This window comes from Dipteris shenzhenensis, chromosome 16, assembly GCF_047967505.1.
Source record: "Dipteris shenzhenensis isolate YYH24624 ecotype China chromosome 16, Dip_SZ_1.0, whole genome shotgun sequence".
Lineage (NCBI taxonomy): Eukaryota > Viridiplantae > Streptophyta > Polypodiopsida > Gleicheniales > Dipteridaceae > Dipteris > Dipteris shenzhenensis.
In genome coordinates this window covers 26,754,906-26,769,937 of record NC_141611.1, presented here as the reverse complement: position 1 = coordinate 26,769,937, position 15,032 = coordinate 26,754,906, and positions in this window count along the sequence as shown.

Genomic DNA, 15,032 nt, shown 5'->3' with positions numbered 1-15,032 from the left:
TATCTGCTGTATTTTTAGATGCATGGGAGGAATTGCAGCTGCTATGCACAGATTTTGGCTTGCCCATGTGAAGATAGTGGGAGAGAAGGAAGGAGTCTCACTTGCGGCTTTCTCACATACACAATGGGGGAATACACACAAAGGTGGAGGCTGAAAATAGTTTTCCTCTTCTTAGTTGTGAAAGCCAAAAGAACACTAGTACAAAGAAATAGAAGAACCCTATATGTGGGTTTCAAACAAAACTTAGCTAACTAAGGTGGCATACTAACTGATGAGCCACAAACTAGAGTACATAAGGATAGCTGTCATCTAGCTATTATTCATGGGCGGTGTACCAACCGCATCTGCAGCTAACAAGTCGGTGACATAAATGCACAACGGTCACCCTGGCATATCATGAGTGGAGCTCGATATCTCAATAGTCCATAAGCTTGGAAGCCTTGCCTCTTCCTGTCTGCTATAGAGCAAATGCATGACCAAGAATAATGGTTTGTCTATTAGCTCTACTTTGCTCTTTTTGCAAAAGCAAAGTAACTAGCTGATCAAAAGAATAGTGGTCTGGATTACCCATGGCCACTAATCGAAGGGTTGTAGTAAACCCTTGATATGTATCTGGCAGTCCATTCAGTGTGGTACTGACAAGCTGTGAATTTGGCACCACCTCATCAATGTTGGCAAGTTGTTCCATGAGGTCCTTGACCTTTGTCAGGTATGCATCCATAGAGTCACCTTCATTCATGCTGACTTCCTGTAATTGCATTCTCAAATATGCAAAACGTGCCTCATTGCCAATTTGATAGAGAGAAGCCAATTTATAACAAGAATCCTTTACTGTCCTGCAAGACCGGATGTGTGGAATAATGATTCTCTTGCATGATAAAGCAATACATGAATGTGCATTTGCATCTCTTGCATCCCATCTTGTTTGAGTTGGAAGAGTAGTAGCAGGAGTGCTAGAAGATGAGGCATCGGAGAAGTACCCCCTACAGAGGGACCAATAGTAGAGGCAACCACTATAGCATTGGCTGGCCTCAGATCCAACCACAGAAACAATATTCCACAAATGCTTTGCAACAAGAATATGTTTCATGAGATAAGACCACATCGGATAGTTGGTGCCATCCAACTTATCATCTTCACAAAGAACGCCAAATAGATCTTGATTATTCCAAGCCATAGCAAATGTGATACCCTAAAAGAGACCTGAAAACCTAAAAGCCTCAAGGCTATCACTGCAAAAGTTGGTTGTCCAAAAATGACAACAAATATCTGCAAATTTTCGACCCAAATCAAAAGGCAAATGCAGATTTGACCCAAATGTGACTGTGGTAGGCAATGTTCACGGCAAAAAATAGCAAATCTGGCAAAAGCACCAAATTTAATGAGGGCGAATAGGCCAAAAAGAGGGCAAATACAGAAAAGCCCCAAAATTTGCTAAAATGTTATAAATGTGACCCAATGTATGCGAATCTAACTCAATGTATAGCCTCAAGGCTTGAAACTGCAAAAATATGAGTTAATGTCCCAAACAAAAGTTGAAATTGAGCTCCCAACACAAAAGCCCCAAATTTTGTTGACCTGAGTGATGATGTGGCACAATGTGACAGTCCTGAACCTAAAATTAACTGAAAACTTTAATTTTTGAAAGGATTTCAGTTGTCAACCTTGTTCAAAGTATTGTATTGACAGGTTGAAGGTCCAGATGTCAAAAGCCCTAAATTTTTCTATTAGAAATTAGGGTTTGACAGTAAAAACTATCAAAAATAGTAAAATACTGCACATGTTGCTTGTGAATCATCTTCTAGTCCTTTGAGATTAGGACTGAGACTCAAAAGGCCTCTGTAGGTAGAGTATAACAAACCACGAAGCTGCTGCAGTAGGTTGAAGTGCAAAAGACAGCTAGAGCATAGCTGGAATAGCCCTTAAACACCTCGAACTTAGTGCATGGCTGGTAGTATCTCCTTTGAAAGGCTCTGAACAGGTCGCGATAGTAGAACATCTTCACTAGATGACTATGGAGAGGTCATGGGAGCTAGGCACCTGGATCTAGGTTTGGTTAAAGTCGCAGGAGCTAGGCGTCTGGAATAGCAATACAATGGTGACGACAGATGGTCACAGGTACTGTGGAGGACCTTGAAAATGCTGCAGCTGAAGCCTATAAGTAGTCGCCTCAATCTAGGAATAGCAATGAGGCACTTTGTGGTGACGAAAAAACACTGGAAACCTTGGATAGCAACTGGAGGAAACATACGAGATCCGTACGTATCTATACCGACATCCGTATAGTTGTACGAATAGTATGGAAAAGAGGCGTAGAAAGTAGATCTGGGCTCTGATACCACTGTAGGATCAATAGGCAAAAGAGAGAGTGCAGATTGCAAAGGAGTCGATGATAATCAACCTCACATCAACTAGGATAATGGAAAAAGGAGTACAAGGTACAAGTAGTTAGACCTAGGACTAAGTGTCCTAGGTGTCACATAGGACTAAGTGTCCTAGGTGGCCTAAAAGGCACTAACACTACAAGTGCCTATATTTATGCCTACAAGGCACATACCATGGCCTACAGGGCATCACTAGAACCACCAAGAGATGGCCTACACTACTAGCATTTCTCATAGTGCATCAAAGGATGTGAAGGATTGTATTTACAAGATGGGCGATCTTGTGAGGTACTTTACACTATACAAAATGTGAAGCGTATCAATGCTCCATGCAAGGTATTCATATTGCTAATATGGTGCACTTTTTTCTTTCTAGGTATGTGAGCTCAAAGGAAATAGATCCCACCACTCTTGAGGATTCTTGAGTTATGTCAGTGGAGGTGGTTTGTTTAGTGGAGGATACCTTTCCACATTCTATTCTCACAAGCCAATGTCTACATCTCATAGTGCATTTGGTGGATGAGATTGCTATATGCTCGCTATATGTGGCACTATACCAACCAGCCCTCGACCATGCTACCTTCAAGCCTTGCATTTTGCCTCATGAAACCCTTCAAGGTCTTCATGAAGCACTCGAGGAAGAACAAACATCGTGCATGCTTAATAGTGATGTGATGAAAAGATGGGTGACAAGATACAAGGATGCAAAGGAAAGAAGACAAGGAGAAAGGGCCCTCTTTCGTACACACCATGGATCTCATGTGCCATACCCTCAGCATCTAAGAGCACTTCCAAAGGATATTCATGTGGATTGGCTACTTGATGAAATGGAGAGAGGAGAGAGAGACAAGGGGATGCATATCACAATGGAAGAATGGGAGTATGCTAGAGGAGAACCACATAAATGTGAACATTCAAATTCAATCATAATTTACTTATGCAAATTGAATCACAAACATAACACAATGCTTTGATGGAAAATGTAGGCGAAAGATGTTAATTGTATTAAAGACATAGGGTAGTCGCAAGCTAAGTGTGTCCACCTTTTGGCCACTGCTCGAACTTTTCAGGGGTGAAAAATAGGCCATTTCACATTAAAAAAATGGGTAATCTCACCTAGTTCCCTAAGGATTCACTCTTTCAAGTCATCTAACACAACATCACACATGTATTGGTGCACACAATGATGTGGTCCGATTGAAAATCAGAGATATATAACCCCGCTTTTCCACTAGTGTCATTGTAGGTCATAGGGTTGGTCACACTTTTTAGCAAATATACAGTGTGGCATTAAACCATTAATATCTTACTCATTGTACATGAAATGATGCTACAAATTGATAGGAAGACAATCACATATTTTAGATCTTAACTTGATTTTTTTCGAGATTTTTTTGAAAGCTTCTGATGTAGCAACTGCTTCAGCCCAATAATAATCTGGTAGATCTTTTTCATTTAGCATAGCCCGAGATACCTCTCCAATATGCCTATCTTTCCTTTCTGCAATTCCATTTTGCTATGGGGTATGACTGCATGAATATTGCTGCTTTATACCATGCTCCTGCAAGAACCTTGCAAACTCATTTGAGAGGTACTCTCCCCCTCTATCTGACCTTAGGCATTTTATTTGCAGGCCTGTTTCTTTTTCAACCATAGCTTTAAAAGCTTTGAAGTGCCCAAACACTTCACTTTTCTTTTTCATAAAATACACCCAAACGTTTCTGCTGTAGTCATCAATAAAGGTGACAAAGTAATGACAGCCTCCAATAGATGCAGCTTTAGTAGTCCACACATCAGAGTGGATTAGTTCCAATGGCTTCTTACTCTCTTGAACATGCTTAGGAAATGGTTTCCTTGCCTATTTTCCGAATTGGCAGGCTTCACACACCTTATGCATTTTTGCAACCTTGAATTTAGGCAATCTTGCAACAATATTTTGGGCCTGCATTGATTTAAGTCGCTGTACATTAACATGACCAATGCGTTTATGCCAGATATCAATATTTGCAACTACACTGGTCCCATGTGCAAACATTGCTGCACTCAATTCAGGCATGTCCGCATCCAGCGTAAACATCGTGCCTTTTTTTATTCCTTTTGCTATCAAGCGACCATTATTTTTCATATCCTCAACAAAACATCCATGAGGATTGAATCTGACCTGCAAGCCCTGCTCAACCATTTGACCAACAGAAACCAGGTTCTTGGTGATGTTCGGGACATGAAATACATCAGACAAGTATTTCTTTTTCCCATCCTGCATAGACAAAGGAATTTTGCCAATCTGCACAATAGGATGTGCAGTATCATCACTAGTCTCCACAAATCCTGGTTTTTCCATTTTCCTTGCATCCTGCATCCATTCAGCATGACCTGTCATGTGGTTTGACGCACCTGAGTCAACATACCACACATCATTGCTTTCTTCTGCACTTGTCCCAGAATTTGTCATATGCTGTACCATAAACAAATGCTCATTTCTGTCATCACCCTGTCTACTAGAGGATGCATAATTGCCTTGTTGCAATTTTCCATTCATAATGTCATTCTGCTTTTTGTAGCAGTCTTTAGCCATATGCCCCATTTTACCATAGAAGTAGCATTCAACATTGTTGTTTGCATTTTGGCCTCTCTGCCATCCACCACAGCCTCTTTGGCTCCCCCTGCCTCTAGAGTTACCACGTCCTCCTGCATAGGACTGGTTTTCTTGACTTTGTTGCATAATCTGATTTCTACCATGACCTGCAAATCGGCCTCCTCTACCTCTGCCTCTACCTCTTCTAGCATTTGAGTAGAAGACAGTTTCTTTTGAAGTTCCTCCTGAGGAAGATGCACCCCCATTTCTCTGCTCTTCAGAAATTAGAAGAGCAAACAACTCTTCAAAATCAGGAAATTTTTCATGGACGGCAATGGATGTCCAGAACTGTGCATACTCCTTTCCTAGACCATTCAAGGTCACAGAAACTAGATCATCATCTTCCACTGGCGACCCAATGGAAGCAAGTGCATCTGCAATTTTCTTCACCTTCATGTGGTAGTCATTTATGCTCAAATTTTCTCTCTGCACATTGTGCAACTCCCTGTTTGAGCTCTGCATTTTCCTGGCTTGTGTATTTGTGCTGTACATTTTTGCCAAAGTATCCCATGCCTCCTTTGGCGTACTTGCATCCTGAATATGCACAATCATGGAGTCCAAAATACTGATAGACAGCTAGTACATAACTTTCCTAGCTCTCTCATGCCATCCTTTAAATGCCTGCATTTCCTATTGATTGGGAACATTAGGAAGAATAGGTTCTTCATTTCCTGTAATGAACTCCCAATAGCCTTTTCCCATAAGAAAATTCGTCATTCTAAACTTACATGCCTGGAAGTTGTTCTTGTCAAGCTTTTCAGTGACAATCTGAGAAAGAGAATCAGATGCCATTTAAGAACACCGCAAAATATTCTGTCACTGCAAAAAACACAGCTTTTGCCTCACATGAGCAGATCTGCAAAACTGACGAAAGTGGTATTTCACCACACAGTCACTTCCTAGTGACGATTTTGCATCAACAGGCAACAAGCATGATTCTGCAACTCCCAATATCTCTGCACACAGGCATACGATGCAATCTCTGTGGCAACTTTTCACCGACTAGCCGCCCAGTGGTCGCACACCCAAAACAGGGCCTTTTTCTGAGTGCCTGCAAAGAACTTCCGCCTTCAAAACGGGCCTTGAAATGACCTCGAATCAGAAAAATAAAGCTACCAAGGGCTTAGCCCTTGCCCGCAGCATATAATGCCCTCTCGCCACACCGCGAAGGGCGTCTCAATCTGAGACAGTGCACTCTTGCACTTCCGGCTGTGCTACCTGCAGAGATTTGCTCCCAAACTCGAAAAAGGAAAGCAACACTTGTCCTCTTACCAGGACACTGCGAACTTGGTTTGCTTTCTTGAGCTCCTTACCATGAACAAGGCTCTGATACCATGTGAAGATAGTGGGAGAGAGGGAAGGAGTCTCACTTGAGGCTTTCTCACAAGCACAATGGGGGAATACACACAAAGGTGGAGGCTGAAAACAGTTTTCCTCTTCTTAGTTGTGAAAGCCAAAAGAACTCTAGTACAAAGAAATAGAAGAACCCTATATGTGGGTCTCAAACCAAACTCAACTAACTAAGGTGGCATACTAACTGAGCCACGAACTAGTGTAGATAAGGATAGCTATCATCCAGCTATTATTCGTGGGTGGTGTACCAACCGCATCTGTAGCTAACAAGTCGGTGACATAAATGCACAATGGTCACCCTGGCATATCGCAAGTGGAGCTCGATATCTCAACAGGTTTTTCGTTCCATGTCATTTTATTGAGGATTTACATTATCCTTATGTTGCCCATTTTATGTATTGAGCAGTTTTCATTGCAAAGCATTACCATTTCATGTGTTTATAACTAGTGTTCATTGTATCAGTGAATGATTTCACTTTTAGATGTATTTCAACATTACATGTTGAGTCGAATGTAATCTTCACCATTGCTTGTTTTTTACCATTGTGTATTTTTGCCCCTTCACATGTGTAACCAAGTGCACATGCGAAATTGGGGCATTTCACCTTCCCAAGCCTAGATTTAGTGTCCGATGGACATCCAACTTTGGACAGACATGGAAACCATCATGTCTAAGGCTTGTGCAAAGTTTCACGCCATTTGAACACATGTAAATACCTATGTCCTTCACCATTGCGTGTTTTGCCCCTTCACATGTATACGTAACTGGGGCTTTTGACCTTCTCAGGTCCACATTCGGTGTCCAATGGACATCCAACTTTGCAAGCACATGGAATCTATCAAGCCTAAGGCCCATGCAAATTTTAATGCCAATCTGGCACGTGGACATGCCAATGTCCTTATTCGTTAGGTATTTTGCCTCTTTACACACATATGATATACTCATGTGGAATTGGGGCTTTTGACCTTCTCAAGCCCACATTCGGTGTCCGATGGACGTACAACTTTGCAAGCACATGGAAACCATCATGTCTAATGCAAGTGCAAAATTTCACCCCAATCCGACACCTGGACATACCAATGTCCTTCCCCATTGTGTATTTTGCCCCTTCACATTCACATGATACTCATATGGAATTGGGGCATTCGACCTTCCCGGGCCCACATTCGGTGTCCGATGGACATACAAATTTGCAAGCACATGGAGTCTATCATGCCTAAGACCCGTGGAAAGTTTCACGCATATCCGACACTTGGACATGCCAATGTCCTTCCCCATTAGGTATTTTGCCCCTTCAGACACATAAGATATACTCATGTGGAATTGGGTCTTTTGATCTTCTTGGGCCCACATTCGGTGTTTGAAGGACATCCAAATTTTCAAGCACATGGAATCTATCAAGACTAAGAGCCGTGCAAAGTTTTATGCCAATCCGACACCTAGACATGCCAATGTCCTTCCTTATTAGGTATTTTGCCCCTTCACATACACATGATACGCATATGGAATTGGGGCATTTGACCTTTCCAGGCCCACATTCGGTGTCCGATGGACATCCAACTTTGCAAGCACATGGAATCTATCAAGCCTAAAACCCATCCAAAGTTTCACGCCAATGTGACACTTGGACATGCCAATGTCTTTCCCCATTAGGTATTGTGCCCCTTCACACACATAAGATATACTCATCTAGAATTGGGGCTTTTGACCTTCCTGGGCCCAAATTCGCTGTCCAATGGACATCCAACTTTGTAAGCACATGGAATCTATCAAGCGTAAGGCCCTTGCAAAGTTTCTCACCAATCTGACACTTGGACATACTAATGTCCTTCCCCATTGTGTATTTTTCCCCTTCACATACGTGTACACAATGTGTACATGATACTCATGTGGAATTGGGGAATTTCACCTTCTTGGGCCCACATTTGGTGTCCAAAGGACATCTAACTTTTCATAAACATGGAAACCATCAAGCCTTAGCCCCGTGCAAAGTTTCTTACCAATCTGACCCTTGGACATGCCAATGTCCTTCCCCGTTGCATATTTTTCTGATTAACACACATATGATGTACTCATGTGGAATTAGGCCATTTGATCTTCTCAGGCCCACATTCAGTGTGCACACTATTGAGAGATTGAGGGTAGAGTTGAGAAATACACGAGATCAGTTGCGCGACACTCAAACTCGCCTTAAGGATCAGGGTCAGGATACATAGGCTCGCCTAAATGATGAGACCACCAAGCGTAGGGTTGCAGAGCATAGGGCCAAGCACTTTTGGATGCAGGTCCATCATTTTGAGGAGCGTGGTGGCAGTAGGGAAATATTGATGGATCTATACATAGCCTTGTATCCACAACCTGTGTTAAAGTTTTTAGGACACCTGAGGCTTTTGGATATAGTGCCAGAGTTTGTTCATCATACCTCTTGCCCTTTGTGTGCAATAGACTTTGATGGGATAGGACATTATGGACTTGGTTGTGGGCATCTATTCCATTTGGATTGAATTGAATGATCATTGAATATTAGGTCTAGATGCCCTTGTTGCACAATGGATGTCCCCCTCCTCACATATCGGGCTTTGGGTATGGACTCGTTGTATCCTTGAGAGCATGTTGAGATGAACCCAGTGACTGGCAGGCCCGCTTCTCATATGACACAGGAGGACATTGAGAGGATTGCACGAGTGGGAGGAAGAAGAGATCGAGAGGAGTAAGAGGTTTGCGGGGAGGGTATAGCTTGGGAGAATAAAGAGGTTGAGAGGAGGGGATAGATTGGGAGAAGGAAGACGTTGAGAGGAGGAAGAGAGTGTTGGGGATTCTATACCACAACAAGAGCCATTTTTGCATTTGCAAAGGGCTTGGGTGAATGGGGATAGTTTGGAAGGACTTTTGGGAGGTTTCTGGGCATGTCGGGAGTCTTTTGGAAATTTTGTTTTTTTTTAAGGGAAAAGTTGTGTGAATCTACATGTCCACCAAGGAGGGGGGAGGGGGAGAGTACAGGGACCCCCTAAAAGTCAAATGGGTGAGTAAATGCCCCATGTGGGGGTGAGGACAAGAGGGGGGTTAGTGAGAGAGAGTGGGGACCAAGGACACTATCTCCACCAAGGAAAGGCCAAATAAAAAATCCTCCATTCTTTTAACATTTGCCCACTTATTCCTATTGGCTTCTTTCTTAATCACATTTCTTAAGGGCCTAATCCAAGAGGCTATTTTTGAGTCCAAAATTCCTCTAATGTCTACTATATAATATACTCTTCTTTGTAATTACTTGTGGTAGCCTTGATGGGAGTATCATCAGATGCATGCCTTTGCTATTTCTCAATTTTGAACTTGGTCTTACAGTTTTTTACATTCATTCTCAAAGTTGGAATACTAGCCACAATGCTTGTAATTGCCCTTCTTTTAAAATCAAATTTTGGAATCTTTGTTGATGCTGATGCATGTAAATATAGTTATGAGTCACTTGATCCTAAGGATGGTAAAGAAAAGGTTGTGTCTAGCCTCCTCTACCTTACCTCTATGCCCCTATTGAAGTACCTACCTCCTTGTCTACCATGTTCATGAGAATAGAAGGCCTAGTAGCATGTGCATATGACTTATTAGCATTTTGTGGCATCTACTCCTCTTAATAAAGCATCCCAATCAGCATGTTTATTGTAGGCATCATGAAACACTACTACACACGCATCCTATTGCGACGTTTACATACCGACGATTAGCGCCTGCTTAGCGTTAATCGTCGGTATAAAAATCGGGTTTCATAAATCGTCGCTATATAGCAACTTTTGCTAAAAGTCGCTATATAGCGACGTTAGTAACAGTCGCTATATAGCGACTTTTAAAAGTCGCTATATAGCGACACTGAGACAATATATTATAGCGACGTTTTACAGAGAGGTTTTTTTTTTTTTTAAGGCCTTAAAAATTATTTTTTTCCAATGACAAAATTTTTTAAATTTTCATACATGTTTGAGCTCATAGAGAATTAAAAAATGAGAGCATGTACATCAAGCCTTTGAAGCTCATATATTCATGTCCAAGTTTGAGATGAGAAAAATCAAATAAGAGCATTTACATCAAAACTGTTTCATCTTGAGCCAAGTCTAAGGCGCCAAGCAAGTCTATCTCCAACTCTATACCGAGTTGATCTCCTATATCATCATCGTACTCTAGTATCGTACGTTCACCTAAAAGTATTTGATCATCTTCTTCAATTAAGCTTAAGTGTGGTGATTGATCTTGATGATTGTTGTCTTCCTCGTCAATATCGTGATCTCCATCCTCCTCCCGTGCGATGTCATTATGGGAATCTTCCTCTTGCCTCATATGGTGATCTACATCTTCTTCGCTAGATTCATCAATTGGATCTGGCATTGGTAGTGGCATCTCCATATCCACATCTCGATCTTCAAAAATCTGCTTACTTCGTGGTGCAACTTGGATCACGTACCACCATCTTGGATCAGAACGATCTAGATGAAAAACCACCTATATTGAAGATGAAAAATCACGTGCCAAATGTCGTCAATTATATATATATCAATGGACTTAAAAAACGAAAGCTTCGACTAATTAAATCATTAGTATGCACCTGCTCACAGTGCTCGAGAAGAACAAAAGTATCACTTTCATCGGTCCAATGTTTGGTGGAGTCTATTGCAAAGAGACCGCTACTATCTTTTCTCACTGTCGCATGGGGACCGTTGTAAGTAGTTCTAAACCATTTTACATCAAGAATGAAAATAGTAAATCGTCTGAAATCAATTTCATAGATGTCGCGTATGGTTCCACAATAATCCAACTGTGAGGAGAGAAGATTGGTATCTGAAGCACTTGCTCGGCTATCTTGTGTGAAGTTAGCCATGACTCCACAATCATACGTGACTCTCTTTGAATCGATGCGTTCCACGCGAAAATGTCGTCCATATGACCATAATGCACTGTACTTTTTGTACTGTAAAAGAGCATCATTAAAACAATGAAGATGCACCTATTTTATAGCATATATTGCCACAAATAATTACTTAATTACGTCAAGAGATAAGAAACTTACATGCACCATACATCCAGATGATAACTCCCGCTCGCGCTCGTTTATTGTCTCTCCATCACGTTCGGCTTTACGTATAGCTAGTTGTAGCCAATCAAGTGACATGTGAGTAGGGAGAAGAGCCAGATCTCGTGGATATGGTTATGATCGCCTGTACATTACTCTGAATCTCGTCCTTGCATTTATTCTTTCTGCTTTGGCCACTTCATATCTCTCAATCCACTTCTGCATCTCAGGGCTATTGAGGATACAAAACTTATTGAATTTCTCCATTTGCTCTTCGCTCATCTTTCTTTCAATCCCTTTTCCTTGGGGGACCTCGCCAATGATGCGATCATCATCCTTGTTGTGCCAAGCTTCTGGCATATCAGGATCCGTGGATGCAAGAAACTCTGTGATATATACTAATGACTCTTGCACAAGCCATCCCTCTGCCATGCTTGCTTCTGGTCTTGCTCTTTGTCTTACAAACCCCTTTAAAGTTTTCATAACTTGCTTTCAAATATGATGGTGGTGGATCAAGCTGACCTCCACGTGCGAGATGGTCGAGCGGAAGGTATCGAGCATGATCTTCATAAACATTTTTCCTCATATGTTTGGAGTAGCGTGCAAGCGATTTCAGAGTGGGTCCACAAACAGGACAAGCATGGTACCCACTTGTAACAAGTCCTGCACGCGTGCATGAATATGTTAGTACAAGACATGCGTGCAAAAGAGAGTAAAAAAAGCATAATCCCTCATTGTACATGTAAAGACATAACCACGTACCTGCGCACTCTCCATATCCTGGGTAGTCATGCATGGTCCACATCAAGATACCCCTGACCAAAATATCATTGGTATGCCTAGGAGCTCTGGAAATATCAAAGACCTGCACTCCTCTCCATAATATCTGTAACTCCTCTATCAAAGGTGCCATGTACACGTCCATGTTTTTTGCCTTGTACTTTCCTGGCACAAGTAGTGCAAGCATGAGGTGTCCCTTTTTTATTTTTAGCCATGGTGGGATATTGTAATTCACCACGACTATGGGCCATGTCGACTATGAGCAACCTATGACAAAGACACTATCCAAATGATGATTCTCAAAACAAACAATATCCAAATAATGAGTCAAATTAATGCAAGGGCTAACCTCATTAAGGCTGAGACACTTGTATCCGACCACCCATACTGTACTTGTAGATTCAAGATTGAGAGACAAGCATGTAGTTTAGACATCCTAGCACCCTCGTACAATTGTGTTGATTGCAACTCTCGCATTTTCACCTCAGACTCTGACATCACATGTACGTGGGATGTAGTGCCCCTAAAAATGGAATCCATCATGTCGACCATACCCTCGTCGTCATCCGGGAGACTATAGTCTTGTTGAAAGTGAGAAGGTATATGTGTACCCTCGTCACCCTCGTCATCCTGTCATAAGCTCATTCGTGTAAATAGAAGATCTTCTATTTCCGGGTATACAATAAGATTGCGAACTTAAATAGCTTTGACTTACCGATGATCCATCAACATGTGCAACACCAACGGGGGGTACTGGTTCCGGCTCCTCCCCATACATCCGCAAGTGGCACATGATAATACGACGTTGATGTCGTACTTCTCGCTTGCAATGAGTGCAATGACAATATAACCTCTCCGTAAGCCACTTCGTGCTCCCGGGCGTTGGCGCATCATCGGATGAGCTTCCACTCGTCCCTTCCATCTACACTTATAAAACCAAAACATAAGCATGAAGAGGAGATATTGACAATTATGAGCATAGCATGTTTAATTTGAGCTTCTCTTGAGGCCATATAAAAAGAATGACGTCGCTATATAGTAAGGATTGAAACAAAAAATCCTATATAGTAAGGCTATATAGTAAGAGGAGATATTGACAATTATAAGCATAGCATGTTTGAGCTTCACAAGAGGCCATACAAAAAAATAAACAGTAAGCGTCGCTATATAGCGACGCTCTGTTCCGTCGCTATATAGCGACGTTTTTAATTTAAAACGTCGCTGTATAGCGATGCAATAAATTAAAAACGTCGCAATATAGCGACGAAAGAGCGTCGCTATATAGCGACGCTGTGGGTTAAAACCCGAAACGCCGAAACGCGCGACGTTTTGCTCAAGCCATTCCTAATCTCTCAAGTAAGCAACCCAAAATCTCCTCCCACCTATTTTCGACGACCTCCCATCTATTCCAAGCAACCTCCTACTCTATTTCCCACTCCTCACCTTCTCCTACCTCTTGTACTCCCTCTCTCTCCTTTTTCCCTCTTTGGTTTCCAGAAAGAAAGTTCTTCAAGAGGTGAGTTTGTTTCAACAATGTAGGTTGTTTGTTTGTTAGCTTTGGTTTTGTGAGTGTTTCTACTTGTATTGCTAAAGTTTTAAACTAGTTTTCATGCTTGATTTGAAAGGATTGAAACAAAAAACGAAATTTCAAGAAAGAAAGAAAGAAACTCACCTCTTCTTCCTGTATTTCTCTTCCTTCTCTTTCTCCTTGTCTCCTCAATCTCCTCCTTTCCTTGTCTCCTCAATCTTCTCTTTCCTTGTCTCCTTTCAAGAAGTTGCTTTTGTGATCTCCTCTTTCCACTAACATCTTATTTGAAAAAATGGGTTGTTTTCTCTCTTTTGTAGGGCCAGTCCACTACACCGAGCGGGACATACTCTCTCTTTTGTGGGGCCAGTCCACTACACCGAGCGGGACATACTTTTACAGGTAAGTGCTTCCTCTTCTTTCCATTTAATATTTTTGTTATTTGCATTGGCCTGCAGCTAGCGCCTTAAGCGCTAGCTGCAGTGATGGGCGTAGGAACCCTCTCTTCCCCTCTCTCTCTTGCCGTCTTCCCCCTTCTCTTTTTCTCATTTTTCCCCCTTCTCTTTTTTCCCTCATCTCTTATTCTCTCTTTCCCCTTTCTCTCTTTCCCCCTCTCTCTTTTCCCTTCTCTCTTTCCTTTCCCTCTTATTCTCTATTTCCTTTCCCTCTTATTCTCTTATGCTTATGCTTCTCTCATTCCCCCTTCTCTATTTCCCCCTTCTCTCATTCGCATAAGCTCTTTTTCCGCATGAGCATAAGCTCCTTCTCTATTTTCGCATGAGCATAAGCATGAGCTTATGCTTTAGCTTAAGCATAAGCATAAGCATAAGCTCATGCTTATGCTCATGCATGAGCATGAGCTTATGCGGAAATAGAGAATGAGAGAAGCTTATGCTTCTCTCATTCTCTTTTTCCGCAAAAGCTCCTTCTCTCTTTCCACATAAGCTCCTTCTCTATTTCCGCATGAGCATAAGCTCCTTCTCTTTTTCCGCATGAGCATAAGCATGAGCTTATGCTTATGCTTATGCTTAAGCATAAGCATAAGCATAAGCTCATGCTTATGCTCATGCATGAGCATGAGCTTATGCATAAGTTTCCACATAAGCTTATGCGGAAATAGAGAATGAGAGAAGCTTATGCTTCTCTCATTCTCTATTTCTGCATGAGCATAAGCATGAGCTTATGCTTATACTTATAAGCATAAGCATAAGCATAAGCTCATGCTTATGCTCATGCATGAGCATGAGCTTATGCGTAAGTTTCCGCATAAGCTTATGCAGAAATAGAGAATGAGAGAA